General features: G+C 39.8%; 1 pseudogene; it reads right to left on the bottom strand.

The window, feature by feature from the left end:
* Nucleotides 1–2,382: 2,382 nt before the first annotated feature.
* Nucleotides 2,383–18,401, bottom strand: LOC119533083 (annotated as a pseudogene).
* Between the last annotated feature and the right edge of the window lie 1,166 nt (nucleotides 18,402–19,567).

Here is a 19,567-nt window from a genome sequence, read left to right as displayed (position 1 = left end):
TATATAGATAGAATATTTTGAGAAACTCACCTATGAACTCCAGATGGTTGATATTTTCCAGCATAACATCTCTGAACATCTTTCTCTGGTTCATGTCCAGCATGGTCCACTCTTCCTTGGTAAAGTTGATAGCTACATCATTGAAGGTCACTGATTCCTAAAGTGGCATAGGCATTTTGGTTCAGTCAATGCCATCCCTGCCAATATCCAGAGTATATTGGATGAAATGAGAGCCCTGAGGAAGGGTGGTGGTTGTGTACAAAATGCTCAAACTGTGCTTGGGATTCCAGTTAGATCATTCTTACTGCTAACCCAGCATCTATCAGATACACTCACAGAGATGTATATACTCTGAATACATAAAAATTCACCATATGGCAATATTGCATAACAGGTGGAATGATATAACCTGAAAATTTCCCAAAAATTCTGATAATAACTTCCAGATGGTGATCACAAAATTTTCTCTTGAGAATTCATAACTAAATCTCTTTCATCAAATTCAACTAAATCCACAGATGCATCATAAGGGATACTTTGTGTTATGCCTCAGAATCCATCTTATTTTGGCCAAGACACTTGCCTCAACACTGACCTTTGGGCTAGCTAAGAATTTTCCATCCCTGAAGACATAACTCTTCAGGTTTCAAACCTAAATCTTTTGTCATCTGCCTCATCACTGACATGCTTCACCCAGAATACACAAGTGGTCTCAAATTGTAAGGTAATGATCACCACAAACCTGGGTCACTTAGTACCCTCCTCTTTTCACAGGTTTTTGCTTTAAACTAATCACTTACTCCTGTGGAAAATGTACTAACTTATACTTTTGGTCCATATTAAAAGCACAATACCAAGGGTCCATTTTGCTTAGCTGTGTGCTGCCCACACAGAATCAGAGCTGTACATGTTTCTCACTGGCTCCACATGGCAACCCTCTCTCCCTAGGGTCTTGGAGTAATGAACTACTTTTTCATATATTATTCTTGCACTCCCCAATTATGTAATACCTGATGTGCACTCAGATATAAATTTAACATCCAAGTTCACCAATTTGAGGCATCTGCAATGAATGACCTCAGTTTCCCTGTCTAGGAAATGGTTTAACAAAATGCAACAAGTTTTGAAAAATCTAATGAGCTGATGATTCCTATGTAACCAACACTTGTTAAGTAAAAGTGATAAATCTATTATTCATTAAAATGGAAAGTACAACTGAAGCAAAGTACATGATTCTGAAGAAGTGTACAGTCTTTATACAGAACTTCAGAAGAGTATTATTCCTCTTTCACATCTAAAATCTCAGGTTTTTATTGAGATATGAGGGTAAGCTGTTTAGTAGGAAAAACCAGGGTCCCCTGAGACCACTATACTAAAAAGGACAGTCTTAGGGTGACTCTTCCTATGGTAGAAGTCCTCCCATATTCAATAATCACCTGGACCTCCAAATTGGAGCTTACATTGTGTCTCTTGTATACTCATCTTGATTCTGTTCAGTGACAAATAGACTTGTTATTTGTTCTGCTCTCTTTATAGCTCTTCAAATATTTTCACTGGTCCTAAAATTTTACAATACATACAATACCTCTCCTGTGTGCACAGCTTCAAATAAGGAAACAATACTACCTGTTCAGTGCTTCCACTTACAAAGTTGTACACATTTTTTTTTTTTAAAGAGAGAATGTTTAACTGGTGACAAGATGGTAATGAGAATTTCAAACACCTTTTCAAAATGTGAAAATATGAAGTATTGAACAAAATAAATACTTTCCTTTTCATTGACTTTACTGTCATCTTTCTTGTGGTCTCCTGAACATGGCATAGTCATGACCCCAGCATTCATAACATTGGACTCATTGAGCTCACCTGATGAACCATCTGCCTCCCTATTGGACTAAGTTGTGCAATTTCTCCTCTCTATCCCTTATTTTCACCACAATCCTAAGCACAGCACTACAACTAAAAGAATGAATGAATTACTTCCACACTGAGGCCATAGGATGCATGAAGAAAATAAATCCTCTCATATCTCTTCTGTGAATACACAGCTTTTGTAGAGGCTGGACAAATTAGTGTAAATGGGGGAGAGAAGATTATTTCTTACCCACTGTCTCACCCACCATAACTATAGCAGAGTCCTGTGTATACACAAGTGGACCTCAAATATGTGAGTATCCCATGACTGTATTTAGAATGTGCCAGACCAGTATGGGAAATCTGCATATCTTGGAAAAGGTTAAATTTCAGTAGAAATAGCAATTCCCTACTCACCACTGGTTTCATTGTCAGTAGTTCTGCCACCAACTATCTTCCTCTGGGTTTTCACTCTCAGACAGTCCAAGCACTAAGCATCCAAGCTGAGGATGGAGCAAGAAGCCATGAGAATCAAAACTTGTCCTATCACATATACCCAATCCTTCACCTGGAAATACTACTCCCCCAGTTCAACCAAGAGAAACATGTAGTCTACTCTAAGAGAAACAGGGGAAGCGCTTCAACTCCTAAACTCATATGTAAGAAGGCTATGAATTATGTTGCTAATAATCAAAATGTGACTACAGCTATCTTATAAATAATTACATAAAAATCATTGTTTCATGTGTTAATTATCCCATGGTGCTCAAAGCCTTTCAATCTCTCCATGATTCAAAAATAGGTATCTCACTTGAAGAGTTAGGCTGCTTTGCATCTACCCAAGATCTAGAACCAATTACAGCTTCTTAACTCAGCTGTGAATAAACTCCCTTAGGCATTTGGTAGCCATGTAGCCAGTAGTTCAAGACTAGGAATCCCTGAAGTGGGTAAAAGTGCAGACTGTTATCTGGAAGTGAAAGTGTATGTTTTGGTGGGAGAGTGCATCTCATTCTGGGCACTGGTAGGCACATTTAAGGAATCCCAAATCAAAATAGTGTCATCATGGGAGCTGCTGATGATTTGAAAGTCATCAAACAAGCTGAAACACATAACCAGAATATTCCACCAACATGCACAAACACAAAGTGCTTGCTGGTGTGAAGGGGTCAAGAGTGGCTTACAAGTTCCAAACTTTAATTTTCCCATCATAGGCCCTGCTGACAATCCTCTTGTTATCAAAGTGGATGCAGTGGAAAAATTATTCATGTCCCTCTAGGACTCTTAAACAGGTGACACATTCAATATCCCATAGCCTAATGGTATTATCTGATGAACCACTAACAATTAGCTGATCCATGCCTTGTGCCCATTCAGAGTACAAACAAGTTCACTAGTACTCATGCCTCACACTTTGATGGTTCTGTCACCAGAAGAACAAATGATGCACTTATCATCAAAGTCTACCTCATTGACAGTAGTGTGGTGGCCAACCAGGACACAGCTTAAAGTGATATCAGTGGCAGAAGCCATGTCCCACATGGTGATAAAGTGGTCTTTGGAACAGGTCACCATGAGTCCATTGCTAAAGTGTAGGAGCAATACAGTCTCATTGTGGTGGATCACCATATTCAGAACTTCACCTGTGTTCACACCCCAGACTCTTACTGTAGAGACTGAAGAGCCAGTTACAATGAAATGTTCATCATATTGGATGCAAAGGACAGAACCTATGTGTCCCATTACACTTTCAAATATTCCAAGCTGGTTTAATCCCAAATCTTAATAGAATTATCTTATAGGCCACTGATAATTTTTTCATCACCATACAGTCAACAGTAGACACCTTTGCTATTTTCAGAGTGGCACTGAATCCTCTGCAAGTTTTGTCATCCACACCACCAGTTAGATTCTATAGTCTCTATATCATGGATAATCTTTGGGTATAATGACCTACAAAATGAATTGGGAGGGCCACTTGTGAGTCTGTTTTTAAACAGGTATTGATCCCACCCTCTTTTTCTCTGAAAGTCCCTTCCGTAGAGGTTCTGTGCATAAAATTCATTCAGTCATTTTCTTCCAAAGAATTCCTTCTGAGATCACTCATTGCCATTCTTTACAAACCAGTTCTGCTGCACACAGAGATCTGGAATCTAGGTAGGAAAGAATGTTTTCTGCTATGTGATCTAAGCCTTGCTCTGGTAAAGCAGTAATAAAGTCCTGCTGCAACTTGGGCTTCAGGTAAGAGTTAATATGTCCATGCTGATAGTGAAAATGTTCCACAAATTCCACTTGATCTGATTCAGAGCACTGGTCAAAATATTTAATACACAAGCCTTTTTTTTCTTTTTGATAGTTTACATCTGATGGCCTCTTTCTGGAGATGATCACATATGATGTTCCATTATCTTGAAAATATTTTGTACTTCAGATCCACCAATCCAGAATTAATGGGTGTATTTCCTTTCAGACTAGTCTAAGAGAAGACAGCAGTCAATCATCTTCCAACATTCTTTCTGTTTATGGTATCCAGCATTCTTCAGCAAAATGCCAAAAATACACTCTGGTAACATGAGCTCAATTGTCTTGTCCTCATTCACTGAGACAGGTTCTATGGTGGCTCCAGTAGCCCTGCCTCACTCTCCCCACAGCAGTGAATGGCTCTGGTGAAAGAGGTGACAGCAGAGACAGCAGAGTCCTAAAGTGTTATTTTAAATCAATGAGGGAAAAAAGATAATCTGTAATAGAAAAATGGGGTAATGACATAAAGGAATGATAGAAGAAAAAATATAAATGGAAAATGGAAAAAGAAAATAATTAGCTTTATTAATGAAATAAATGCAAATTAGAATAGTAAAAAAATAGATATCTCTAACTCATACTGCATGTGGATTTTGGTCTTCTCATGCACATAGATACTGTACAAATTCTCAGATTTATGTATTTTTCATTTATGATCTAGCATAGGTCCTCCAATACCTATCCATGCCCTCTGGACCCTAACTCCATTCCTGCTCTATCCTCCCCTGGCCTTTTGTATGCACGTGCTGTAAATCATCTTGGTTCAACACCTCGGGGTTCTGGAAAGACCACTATCTCAACCCTCTTGACACTGATTTTCAGAGCTTTCCCTAGTGGATTTGGATATTGTGCAAGATTGAAACTGTTTTGGACCTGAGAAGAGCCACAATCATTAATCCAGTCTTGTTGGGTGAGATTTTTAACTTTTTTTCCCCAGAGGTGTGACCACATCCATTCAGGGTAGGTCTTAGATCACCAGAGTCCTATAGATACCTGAGATCCCACACAGACATTGTTGGAGATGCAAACAAATGTATATTTGAAGATGCTAAAATGAGAGATGAAGCATAGAGTTTGCACCAAAGATGATAAGAGAGCACCCCCAGATGCTTAGAGAGAAATGCCCTGGAAGAGCAAGGATGCACAGGAGTTGAGAGAGAAACTACAAGAGATGGAAGCCCAGAGACATTTTGGAGAAAGCTATTTTGAAACAAGAACCAAGGAGAAAAGGAAGAGCAGACTCCAGCCATGTGCCTCTCAACCTGACAGAGGTGTTCTGTATACCATCCACCTTTCTTTGTTGAAGGTATTCTCTTTTGATGCTTTAGTTTGGGCACTTTTATGGCCTTAGAACTGTAAAGCTGTAACCTAATGAATCCCATTTATAAAAGCCAATCCAGGGAGGCTTCTGGAAGATGGTAGTTAGAAGAGACAGGGCAAAAACATCTCCATGAGAAATACTAGATAAAAGACAGAAAGTGACCCAGAACACCAGTTTCAGCAATGCACCAACTGGACAAGGACTTCTAAATCCACAGGGACCATGCACTTTGTAAAACTGGGAATCTCAATTCTGAAACAAGTGAGTGAGCCTGCTGGACAACCAGAAGGCATGCTGCAGTCTCAAGAAACTGGGGTTAGCATTTGGAGTTGGACTAGTTTTAAAAACCCAAAAGTAGCTGTGTATATGGCAGCAAGTACTGCACAGTGAAGCACAGTGGGAACTGCATCCCCACAACCTGTGGGCATGCATCAATATCTGGTGTGGACAATAGCTTTTCAGGCATCCACTGCTAATTGTCTCAGAGCTAGGAAGGCAGAGGTTAGCAAAAAGGGGGAAATAATCACACCCCATAGAGCCATCTGGCCAGCAGGCTGGGAACACTTCTGTCCAGCCACAGAACCACAGCTCAGAGCTGCACCAAACAACCTGGCACAATGGGAAGTGTTTCAAGCAACATGTGTACATGCCACAATATCTGGCATGGATGATAGGCTTTTGCACACCCACAGCTAATTGTCCCAGAGCTAGGAAGGCAGAGGTGTGCAAAAAGGAGGAAATTAACATGCTGCAAACAGCCATCCTTTCAGTAGGCTGGTGTTCTAGTTTGCTAATGCTGCGGAATGCAAAACACCAGAGATGGATTGGCTTTTATAAAACGGGGTTTATTTGGCTATACAGTTACAGTCTTAAGGCCATAAAGTGTCCAAGGTAACACAACAGTAATCAGGTACCTTCACTGGAGGATGGCAAATAGCGTCCGGAAAACCTCTGTTAGCTGGGAAGGCACGTGGCTGGCATCTGCTCCAAAGCTCTGGTTTCAAAATGGCTTTCTCCCAGGACATTCCTCTCTAGCAAGCTTGCTCGTCTTCAAAACGTCACTCACAGCTGCACTCCATTTCCTCTCCTTGAGCCAGCTCATTTATATGGCTCCACTGATCAAGGCCCACCCCGAATGGGTGGGGCCACACCTCCATGGGAGTATCCCACCAGAGTCACCTCCCACAGCTGGGTGGGGCACATCTCCATGCAAACAACCTAATCCAAACATTCCAACTTAATCCCCACTATTCTGTCTGCCCCACAAGATTGCATCAAAGAATATGGCTTTTTCTGGGGGACATAATACATTCAAACCAGCACATTCCACCCCCTTGTCCCCAGAAAAACATATTCTTTCCAAATACAAAATACATTCATCCCACAATACCACAGAAACTTAAATCATTTCAGTAACAATAGTTAAGTACAAGATCCCATCAAAATCAAATATAGGCGTGGTCAGTCCTAAGGCACACTTTTCCTTTAGCTTTGGATCTGTGGACTTAGAACAAGTTATATGCTTCCAATATACAAAGGAGGGACATTCATAGGATAAACATTTCCATTGCCATAAGGAGAAACAGTAAGGAAAACAGGGTTAACAGGACCAAAACAGTTCCTAAAACCTGCAGGACAAACTGCATTAGATTTCAAAGTCTGAGAGTCATTTACAGAACAACATTGCATCCTTGGGGCTTGAGAGAGTGGGAGCCTAACCCTTCCTAAGGGCCTTTTCAGGAGCCGTTTCCTCTCCAAATGCTTAGGTGAGTGCTTCAAAATATCCACACACTGGGGAGACCACCTTCTCGGCCCCACCCTTCTCAAACATTGGGGCAGCTTCCGGATTCCCTTCCATCTCCGGGGCACATGCTCAACCCCTTCAGAACAGTGTGGTGGCAGCCAGGCTCTCCCCAATTCCCTGGGAATGTGCTCCACCCTCTTTGGGACTTCGGGTGGCAAAACTCTTCCAGAGCATGGAGGTGGAAGGCCCACCCTTGACCTCCAGGGCAAACTCACCCTTTCCATGCATTTGGGCTGCTCCACTCTCCCAGCCCAAGGCCTCTTGACTCCAGACCTCAACCTCCATGGCTCTGTCTTTGAAGAAATTTTTCCTTCAATTTGTTCCTTGTCTTTCTCCTCCAGTCCAGACTGGCAGTGGCTCCATCTATAAAGATCTCGCAGAAATTCTGTTGGCTTTGCATGAAGCATGCAGGGGTCAAAGCCATCAGACAATAGGACTTTCCACAAATCCTTTATGCTTAACTCCTTTTCCTATCTTGGCTTGTACTGAAATGCTGGCTGGGTTCCATGTTTGGTTACATCCTCATGTTGGGCTGTAGTTTCTGGGATTCCACCCCCTGGAAGCTCATAATTTTCCAAGCCATCAGCTTCTGGTTTCTTTGAACCCAAGAGTTCAGTTCTAAGTTTATCTCTTTCCACTCACATTTTACTATAAGCTGCAAGGAAAAGCCAGGGTATATCCTCCACACGTAGTCTGGAGATCTCCTCAGCTAAGTATTCCAGGTTGTCACTTTTAAATTCTTCCCTCTGTCTGAGACCAGGACTCAATTTTGCCAAATTCTCTGCCACTTTAAAACAAGGATCACCTTTCTTCCAGTTTGCAGCAACACATTCATCATTTCTGCTCAAGTCCTCATCAGAAGTATCTTTAGAGTCCATATTTCCATAAACAGTCTCTTTAAAGCAGTTTTGGCCTTTTCTATCAAGCTCATCCCAATTCTTCCAGAATCTTCCCCTTATCCATTTAAAAAGCCATTCCAACATGTTTGATATTTGCAGACTCAGCAGCAAAAGCACCCCACTTCTCTGGTACCAAAATCTGTTCTAGTTTGCTAATGCTGTGGAATGCAAAACATGAGAGATGGATTGGCTTTTATAAAACAGGGGGTTTATTTGGCTATACAGTTACAGTCTTAAGACCATAAAGTGTCCAAGGTAACACATCAGTAATCAGGTACCTTCACTGGAGGATGGCAAATGGCATCCGGAAAACCTCTGTTATCTGGGAAGGCACATGGCTGACATCTGCTCCAAAGCTCTGGTTTCAAAATGGCTTTCTCCCAGGACATTCCTCTCTAGCAAGCTTGCTCCTCTTCAAAACGTCACTCACAGCTGCACTTCGTTTCCTCTCCTTGAGCCAGCTCATTTATACGGCTTCACTGATCAAGGCCCACCCTGAATGGGTGGGGCCACACCTCCATGGGAGTATCCCACCAGAGTCACCTCCCACAGCTGGGTGGGGCACATCTCCATGCAAACAACCTAATCCAAACATTCCAACTTAATCTCCTCTATTCTGTCTGCCCCACAAGTTTGCATCAAAGAATGTGGCTTTTTCTGGGGGACATAATACATTCAAACTGGCACAGCTGGGAAAACACTACATGGTCCAGTGACCCAGGACTTCCCTTGGGGGATGTGCTCACTTGTGATGTACCACAATCTTCTCTCAGCAGAGGCCCTTGGAGGGCATGGCTTGGAAGAGGGACACACTCAGAAGTCTCAGGGACCATACACAAATACCAAGGACTTCTGGGCAGTGGCAGAGACAAACTGTGGTGAGACTCAACTGAAGGTTTAGGCTCTTACAACAGCTTTTAATCTGAAGGAACTGTTGGGAAGTTTGATTATTAAAGCTGCCATCTCTCCCTAACCACTCAGACACATGCCCCACATTCAGGGTGGGCAGCACCAACTACACATGCAAACTTGGTGCACCACTTGGACTCCCATAAGATTCAGACCCCGACTCACCACAAAGACAAAGTTGGGGAAAACTGGTTTGAGGGGAATAGGTGGCTCATGGATGCCACATGCTGGTTAGTTAGAGAAAGGGTATGCTACCAAGCTGTAGATCTGACAAATTAGGGATAACTGTTTTCATAAGCCTACATATCCTAAAATAACCCTATCAATTTAAGCAAATGCCAAGAGGCCAAAAGCAACAGAATATTTTAAAGCATATGAAGTAGATGATATGGATAACCCAAACCCAAACATCAAAATCAAAAGATCAGAGGAGAAACAGTACTTGGAGCAATTAACAAAGAACTAAAGACAAATAATGAGAGCATGGCATAGGACATAAAGGACATGAAGAAGACCCTAGAAGAGCATAAAAAGAAATTGCAAGAGCAAATAAAAAAAAATAGACAATCTTATGGAAATAAAAGAAACTGTTGACCAAATAAAAAAGATTCTGGATACTGACAACACAAGACTAGAGGAAGCAGATCAGCAAATCAGTGACCTCACAGAAGACAGAATGGAAAGTGAAAGAACAAAAGAAAGAATGGGGAAAATTTTGAAAAAAATTGAAATGGACCTCAGGGGTATGATAGATAATATAAAATATACAAATATAAGAGTCACTGGTTTTCCAGAAGGGAAAGAGAAGGGTAAAGGTCTGGAAAGAGTATTCAAAGAAATTTTGGGGGTAAACTTCCCAAACCTTCTAAACAACATAAACACACAAATCATAAATGTCCAGCAAACTCCAAACAGAATAAAAACAAATAAACCCACTCCTAGAGATATTCTGATCAGATTGTTAATTACAGAAGAAAAGGAGCAAGTTCTGAAAGCAATAAGAGAGAAGCAATTCACCACTTACAAAGGAAACAGCGTAAGACTAAGTAGTGACCACTCAGTGGGCACCATGAAGGTGACAAGACATTGGCATGATATATGAGAAACAAAAGAAAGGAGAGAGAGATATGGAGAAAGGTTCAGTACAAAGAGATTCATTATGGGTACATTAAGTGTGAGACAGAAAAACATATCTGACAACATAAGCCAAAGGAGAGGATAGCTGATTCAAGAAATGCCTTCACAGTAATAATGTTGAATGTAAATGGGTTAAACTCCCCAATTAAAAGACATAGATTAGCAGAATTGATTAAAAAAAAGAACCATCAATATGTTGCATACAAGAGACTCATCTTAGACATGGGACACAAAGAAATTTAAAGTGAAAGGGTGGGAAAAAAGAAACACATGAAAAATGTTCAGGTTCACTAGCTATCAGAGAGATGCAAATTAAGACCACAATGAGATACCATCTCACACACAATTAGAAGGGCTGCCATTAAACAAACAGGTAACTACAAATGCTGGAGAGGATGTGGAGAAATTGGAAGCCTTATTCATTGTTTGTGGGACTGTATAATGGTTCAGCTACTCTGGAAAACAGTCTGGCAATTCCTCAGAAAACTAGATATAGAGTTACCCTTCAATCCAGCAATTGCACTTCTCGGTGTATACCTGCAAGATCTGAAAGCAGTGATGTGAACAGATATCTGCATGCCAATGCTCATAGCAGCATTATTCACAATTACCAAGAGATGAAAACAACCCAAATGTCCTTCAACAGATGAACGGATAAATAAAATGCGGTATATACACGTGATGGAATACCCCATGGCAGTAAGAAAGAACAATGTCATGAATCACATGAAAATGTGGATGAACTTTGAAGACATAATGCTGAGTGAAATAAGCCAGGCACAAAAAGAGAAATATTATATGCTACCACTAATATGGACATTGTGAAATATAAAACAAATGGTTTATAATGTAGAATGTAGGGGACCTAACAATAGAGAGCAATTAGTAAGGGGGGAATGATAATCTAATAAGAACAGATATGTTATTTTGGGTAAATTTAACATTCTGGGAGTGCCTGGGAATGACTAAGGTTTGTTAATTTCTGGTGGGTATGGTAGGAACAAGTTTATGGAAATGTTGCTCCCTTAGGTTATCTGTCTTTCTTATTCCTTTGCTGGGTTATAGTCTGTATATTTCCTTGGGGTAGAATAGTAACATGTTGGAAGTAATGTAGTTATGTTAGGTTAGTTGTCTTTTCCTTATTCTCTTGTTTTGGTTTGTTTTAAATGTTTTTAAATTGTATGTTTTAAAAATTGTTGATATAGTTAATAGTTAATTTAAAAAAAATGAAAAAATATGCAGAGCCCCCTGAGGAGCTGAGGGAGAATGCAGGGGTTTTGTGCTTCCCCACCTTGAAGATTGCTGATGTGCTCACAGACACTGGGGACTGGCATTTTGATGTGTCAAGACCTCTATCACAGGACTTGCCCTTGGGAAGACTGTTACTCCAAAGGAGATGCTAGGCCTGCTTATAACTGTGCCTTAGGGTCTCCTGAGTTCCTCTTTGTTGTTCAGATGTGGCACTCTCTCTCTAGCTAAGCCAACTTGGCAGGTGAAATCAATTCCCTCCCCCCTATGTGGGATCTGACTCCCAGGGGTATACATCTCCCTGGCAACATGGAATTTGACTTTGGGGGAGGAATCTAGTTGCAGCATTGTGGGGTGGAGAACACCTTCTTGACCAAAAGGGGGATGTGAAATGGAATGAAATGTTTCACTGACTGAGAGATTCCAAAAGGAGCTGAGGTCACTCTGGTGGGGACTCTAATGCACAGTGGAGATAACCATTTTTAGGTTTTAATGAATTCAAATAGCTAGCAATAAATACCTGAAACTATCAAATTACAACCTGGAACACCTGAATCTTGAAGATGCTTGCATAACAATGTAGCTTATGAGGGTTGGCAATGTGATTGGGAAAGCTATGTTGATCACACTTCCCTCTGTCCAGTGTATGGAGGGATGAGTAGGAAAATGGGGACAGAAAAAACTGAAGGAAGAATGGGAGAGACAATTTGGGTGTTCTGTTTTTACTCTTGTTTTATTTATTCTTGCTTTCACTTTTTATGGTACAAGGAAAATGTTAAAAAAAATTGATCAGGGTGATGAATAAACAACTATATTATGGTAGTGTGATCAACTGTTTATATACTTTGTATGATTGTATGGTATGTGAATAAATCTGAGGAATTTTTTTAAAAAATCAAATATCTGTCATTCAACATCAAAACAATTTCATGATGGGGTTAATAAATTCAAATACTACCTTCATTTGGAGTTATCAGTGATGTCCATACACCATATCAATTCTTCAAATTCCCTTTATAAGGAAGTAAGAGGAACACATGGTCATAATATTTATGTCATCTCCCACAGTCCTCAGAAGTGAGGAGGCTCAGAAAATATAGAATGAATGGGTTTGTTAGGATATTCCCTTGCTTCATCTGATAATTTCATAAAATGGTTGCTGTATTACTGCTCCATATTAATCTTCATTTGTGGGAACATCCCTTCATTTCTCTTTCTCTCTTTATATGTGGTATGTGTGTTTGCCTGTGTGTGTGTTTGTGTGTGTGTGTGTGTGAAACCATAAATATTTATAGCCAGTAAATTTTTCCCTAAAACACTAAGAACATATTTCATGGACAAATGATAATAATTTGTCATAAACAATGTTAGGATTAATTCACCAATTTGTATCTAAGGCCCAGAAAAAAAGAGAAAAAATGTGTATTATGTGTGATGCCATTGATGTTTAACTGTATTTGTTTATTTTACCTTCATAATAATTCCATTTACAGCTTATACAAAGTTAACAAATGACATGATCATAGATTCAGAAATTTCAGAAAATTTTAATATTATGACAAAGTTACATGGTAGAAAATTACACAGCTAGAATTAGAATTTTTCTCTGTTTTCCCCAAGCATAAATTCCTGGAGTTTTACACATCACTCACAGGTTGTTACATGGAATGTGTCTCTCACATCAAATATCAGAGTTCCCACTCTGGGGCTACAACCTGCTCTCCTAGTTTCCCCACAAAAATACTCCCTATACCCAGATTTTCATACTACATGAAAATGTACACTGCACTGGCCCCTCTCAACAAACATCATTTGATAGCTCTCATTTTTACTGCCCAGTTTACTCCAGAGTTTGTAATTTCAAAGATACTACCAAGGCAAACATTACGTTCCTCTGACTGTTTATAACATTTACCAACCAAAACTTCAATATTCAATGACTTCAAATACAGGTAATTATTCATGACCACATCTTACACAATATATGAGTAAGATATTTATCCAGGAAAAAGCAAAGATTCACAAGTTCTAGAGGTTTTCAAATATACCTGGGAACTGTACTATGTCTTGCTAATTTGATCATTCCTGCATACTCCATAACTACTCCAAACCTTCTCCATACCTTTTGAATCTCATGCACTCTATCATTTACCCTCATTTTTAACAGATGAAATTACCTCCTCCTAAGCAGATGGAAAATGTAATTTGCCAAATTACACTATAATACCATAATAATTTTAAATATCCCTGAATGCATATACATTATTAGTTACTTTATCTCTCCTATTACATAGAAAAATCATGGTACCCCTGGCCAAGTCCAATGTCTCCAATTGATCTCAATCTCATGTTTTGTTCTGCACTATATTATTGATTATAAATTAAATTGCCTTTATTAGAAACCTCTTGCTCTCTTCACAAACTCCTCATTTAAGCTCATTTTTGACTCTTCCACTTTGAAAAAAATAAAAGCAAGGCAAATCTACTGTCTATGCATTATCTTTCAAGTTCTAACTCTCCAGATCTTCCCTTGAGAAACTGAAAGTTCATCTATCATGGCCTCAAAGTCAACTCACTGTTTGACTCGCAAAAATCAAGGCTGGTGTCCTCACTAATCACTACTGATCTACCCATACTCACTTGGAACAAAATTATTGGATCACAACATCCTTTTTAGAACTCACTTTTTCCTTTCTTTCTCTGATATCACATCTCCTGATTGTATTCAAACTACTCTAGACACTTCCCCATGTCTGCTGCAAAGCACTCCTCAAGAACATTACTAGAACATCTTGAAACTAAATCCTAACCCCATTCTCTCCTCATTTGATGTGCTGTACTAGTCTTTTCTCACATTTATTCAATTTCATTAATTTCTTCCACTGATATTTCTAAACCAAAAGCCAGAAAACACTTTTCTAGATTCCATTTCAGAATGATCATGGCTACTTGCTTAATTGTGTGCACCTAAAATGAAATATATCACAAGATAATATCTTCTTAATAGCCAAAATATAAATATTACTCCTTCCCCTGTCTTTAATCTTTGTTAAATTCTCCAAAAAGCATTCAGTGATTCATCTTTTACACATCCTCTTGAAATCACCAAGCCTAATTAAACATTACTATTATCTCTACTGAGGACTATTTTCACCTACATTTCCACCTCAATCCACAAGCATACCTTTTCACACTACATGCATCTCTTTTCAATTTTAGTTTAAATGAAAATTCCTCAGAAATTCCTCCAATGAACAACAACCAAAGTTAGCTTTGCCCTCCCTCTCCCACTTAATTACTATCCTAATACTCCTTTAGGCAACTCACCAATTTGCCAGTATGAAAACAATCTATCAATGTATAACTCCATCCAACTACCTAGCTATGATCTCTCTCCCCTACTGGTCTAAATGCAGAAAAATTAAAATGCTGAATGTTAAGATCTGGCAAGATTCATTTAGACCACTAGGGATACATTTTAAATACAGAGAAATATGAAGTTACAAGTCCTAACTTACCCTCAGAATGTCTGCCAAAAACACCTAAGTCAGATTAAATGATGATCTTCTGACTAAACTTTAATTTATGAAAAAAGGGAGGTGTGATCATCCAGGCAAAAATTCTCCCCAATGGTCACAAGAATTCAAATTAAATTGGGAAAGAAAAACAATCAAATTCTTTGTTCCTGTTTGCTAATGCTGCCATTATCCCAAATACCAGAAATGGATTATCTTTTATAAATGAGGTTAAGTTGGTGACAAATTTCCAGTTCAAAAGTTGAAAATGTATCCATGCAAGGATATCAAAAATGGGGTACCTTCTCTGAAAAAAAGGTTGTTATCATTGGGAAAACTCTGTTACATCTGAAAGCATGTGGATGGCACCTGCTCACTCCCAGGTTGCATTTCAAAATGGCATTCTCTAAAATGTCTCTTGGCTTAGATTCTCATGGCAAACTCTAGGCTAAAATCTCTGAAGCATCAGCAAAATCTGTTTTCAGTGGCTGTCTCTAACATGTCTCTCTCAGCTACAGCACTGAGATCCTTCTTTTTTAGCTCTTATAGGGCTCCAGTAAGCTATTCAAGACCTGTGCTATATGGGTGGGGACACACCTCCATGGAAATAATCTAAAAGTTTATCACCTAGATTTTGGTAGGTCACATTACCATGGAAACAACCAAATCCAAAATTTCCCACCAAATCAACACTAATATATCAACTCCCACAAAATTGCATTAAATGTAGCTTCTCTGGGGGACATAATATATCCACACTGGCACACTCCACACCCTGGAACCAAGAAAAGCATGACCTTTCCATACACAAAGCACATTCATCCCATCATATCACAGAAACTTAAATCCTTTCAGTGACAATAGATAAGTACAAGATCCCATTAAAATCAGTCACAGGTGTTGTCATGTCCTAAAGCAAAATTCCCCTCCAGCTGTGGACCTGTGGAACTTGGAACAAGTTATCTGCTGCCAATATAAGAAGGAGGAACATCCATAGCATAAAAGTTCCTATTGCCATAGGGAGAAACTGAAAGGAAAACAGTGTCCACAGGACCAAAACAGTTTCTAAAACCCTCAGGAAAACATCATTGGAATTCAAAGTCAGTGAGTCACTTATATAATAATGTATCCTTGGGGCTTCAGAGACCAGGATCACAAACTTTTCCAAAGATTCATGCAGAAGCACCTTTTTCTCCAAATGCTAGGATGAGTATTCAAACATATCTGCACATTGGGAAGACCACCTTCTACTTGGCCCCACCTTCCTCCAACATCAGTGTGCAACATGATATCTGCCTCTTCAGGGCCAATGCTCTGCCCTCTCCAAATAGTGGGATGGTGATCAGGTTCTCCCCAATCCATTGGAATGTGCTCCCCAACTCTGAACCTTAGGTGGCAGCCCCATTCCTGAACACCAAGGCAGAGATCCTACTTCCTAATTCTTGGGCACACTGACCTTTTCCATATGCATTGGTTGCTCTACTCTCCTTGCCTGACATTTCTTGACTCCAGACCACAATTTCCATGATTTTTCCTTCAAGAATATTTTCCTTCAATTTGTCCCAATTCCATTCCCTCCAGTCCAGACTGCCAGTGATTACAGTCATACAGAGCTCACAAAAATTGTTGGCTTGGCATGAAGCATGCAAGGGTCAAAACCATTAGACAATATGACTTTCCACAAATCCTATCTGATAAAGACATCTCCAATCCTGGCTTGTACTGAAATGGTGATTGGGTTTTATGTTTGGTTAAATCCTCATGTAGGGCTGTAACTTCTGAGATCTAACTTTTTGGAAACCAGAATTTTCCAATCTATCAGTTGTTTTCTTTGTACCTAGGAGTACATTTCTCAGCTTACTCCTCTCCTCTTGCATTTTACTATATGCTGCAAAGAGAAACTGGGCTACATCTTCCACATGTAGTTTGGAGATCTCTGGAGCTAAGTATTCCATGTTGTCACTTTCAAATTCTGCTTTCCTTTGGACACCAGGATCCAATCTTGCCAAATTCTCTGCCACTTTGGAACAAGGTTCACCTTTATGCCAGAATGTAATACCATACTCAACATTACTCTTTAAAGTCTCATCAGAGCTATGTCTAGAGTTTATATTCCTACCATCAGTTTCTTCAAAGCCTACTAGGCCTTTTCTATCAAGCTCCTCACAATTCTTCCAGAATCTTCCCCTTATTCATGTAGAAAGCCATTCCAAAATGTTTGATATTTGCAAAGGCAGCAAAATCCCTCTCATCTGGTAAAACAAAATCTATTCCAGTATGCTAAACCTGCTGTTTGGCAAAATGCCAGAAATGGATTGGCTTTTATAAAGGGGGTTTATATGGCTAAAAAGTTCCAATTCAAAAGCCAAAAATTTACCTATGCAATGGTATCAATAAGGGTGTATCTTCATTGAAGAAAGGCTGTTTACATCCAAAAAACTCTGTTAGCTCCAAAGACACATGGATGGCAACTGCTCACTCCCAGGTTTCATTTCTAAATGGCATCCTCCAAAAGCTCTCTTGGCTTAACTTCTCATGGAAAACTCTGGGCTAATATCTCCAAAGCATCAACAAAACTCTACTTTTAGTAGCTGTGTCTAAAATTCTCTCATCAACACTGAGCTCCTTCTGTCTGAGCTCTTATAGGGAGGGCTTCAGGAAACTAATCAAGACCAGCACTGTATGGATGGGCCCACACCCCCAAGGAAATAAGTTAAAGAGAGTTATCACCTAGAGCTGGGTGGGTCACATTTCCATGGAAACAACCAAAGCCAAATTTTCCCACTGAATCAACATTAATAGTTCAGCCCCAGCAAGAATGCATTGAACATGGCTTTTCTGGGAGGCATAATATATCCAAGCTGACACATTCTGCACCCTGGACTCCAGAAACACATCATCTATCCATGCACAAAATGCATTCATCCTATCACATCACAGAGACTTAAATCCTTTCAGTAATAATAGGCAAGTACAAGATCCCATCAAATTCAGTCACAGGTGTTGTCTTGTCCTAAAGCAAAATTTCCCTCTAGTTGTGGACCTGTGAAACTTAGACCAAGTTATCTGTTGCCAACATACAAAGGAAGAAGAGTCATAGGAAAAAGGTTCACATTGCCATAGGTAGAAACTGAAAGGAAAACAGGGTTCACAGGAACAAAACAGTTTCTAAAACCCTCAGGGAAATCATCATTAGATTGCAAAGTCTGAGAATCATTTATGTAATGATGTTGTATCCTTGGGGCTTGAAGGAACAGAAGTCCAACCTATTCCAAACACTTATGCAGAAGTCTTATTTCTCCAAACACAAGAAAGAGTGCTCAAACATACCCATGCGCTGGAAAGATCACCTGCATGGCCCCACCTTCCAAAAACATCAGGGTGCAGCATGGAATCTGCCTCTCCAGGGCAAACATTCTGCCCTCTCCAAATACTGGGGTGGTGGCCAGTTTCTCCCAAATTCCAGTGGAATATTCTCCCCCCCTCTCTGAGACCTTAGGTGGCAGTGCATTTCCTGAGCACTAAGGTGGAAAACCTACATACTAATTCTTGGGCACACTTACCCTTTCCATATGAATTGGTTACCCTACTCACCACCTTGCATGAGATTTCTTGACTCCAGACCTCAACTTCCATGAATTTCCTTAAAGAATATTTCCCTTCAATTTGTCCCAACTATATTCTCTCCCAGGGCAGACTGGCAGTGATTCCAGTAACACAGTTCTCACAAAAAAAGTGTAGGCTGGGCATGAAGCATACAAGGGTAAAAAACAATTAGACAATAGGATTTTCCAAAAATCTTATCTGGATAACAACATCTCCAATCCTGGATTGTACTGAAATGGTGGTTGGGTTCCATGTTTGGTTAAATCCTTTTGTAGGGCTGCAGCTTCTGTGATCTAACTTTTTAAACCCAGAATATTCCAAGTTATCAATTTCTGCTTTCTATGTTCCAGAGAGTTCATTTTTTTCAGTGTATTGCTCTCTTCCTGCATTTTACTATAAGCCACAAGAGGAAACCAGGCTACATCTTACAAAAGTAGTTTGAGATCTCTTGTGGTATGTATCCCAGGTTGCCGCTTTCAAATTCTGCTTTCCATCTGACACCAGGCCTCAATCTTGCCATGTTCTCTGCCACTTTTGAAACAAGGATCACCTTTCTGCCGGAATGCAACATCATATTCAACATTTCTGTTCAAAGTCCCATCAGAGTTATCTTCAGAGTCTATATTCCTACCATCAGTTTCTTTGAAGTCATCTAGGCCTTTTCTACCAAATGCCTCACAATTCTTCCAGAATCTTCCCCATCCAGGTAAAAAGCCATTCTAAAATGGTTGGTATTTGCAAAGTCAGAAAAACCCCTCTTCTCTGGTAACAAAGTCTATTCCAGTTTTCTAATCAGCTATTATGCAAAATACCAGAAGTGGATGGGCTTTTATAAAAGAGGTTTATTTGGCTGCAAATTACCAGTTCTAAGGCCATAACAGTGTCCATGCAAATGTATCCACAAGGGTGTACCTTCCCTGAAGAAAGGCTGCTGGCATCAGTAAAACCTCTTTTTGCTCAGAAGACATGTGGTTGG

The sequence above is a fragment of the Choloepus didactylus genome, chromosome 4, assembly GCF_015220235.1.
Source record: "Choloepus didactylus isolate mChoDid1 chromosome 4, mChoDid1.pri, whole genome shotgun sequence".
In the NCBI taxonomy this organism is placed as follows: domain Eukaryota; kingdom Metazoa; phylum Chordata; class Mammalia; order Pilosa; family Megalonychidae; genus Choloepus; species Choloepus didactylus.
Note: the sequence above shows the minus strand (reverse complement) of the source record. Positions and strands in the feature narration are given on the sequence as shown.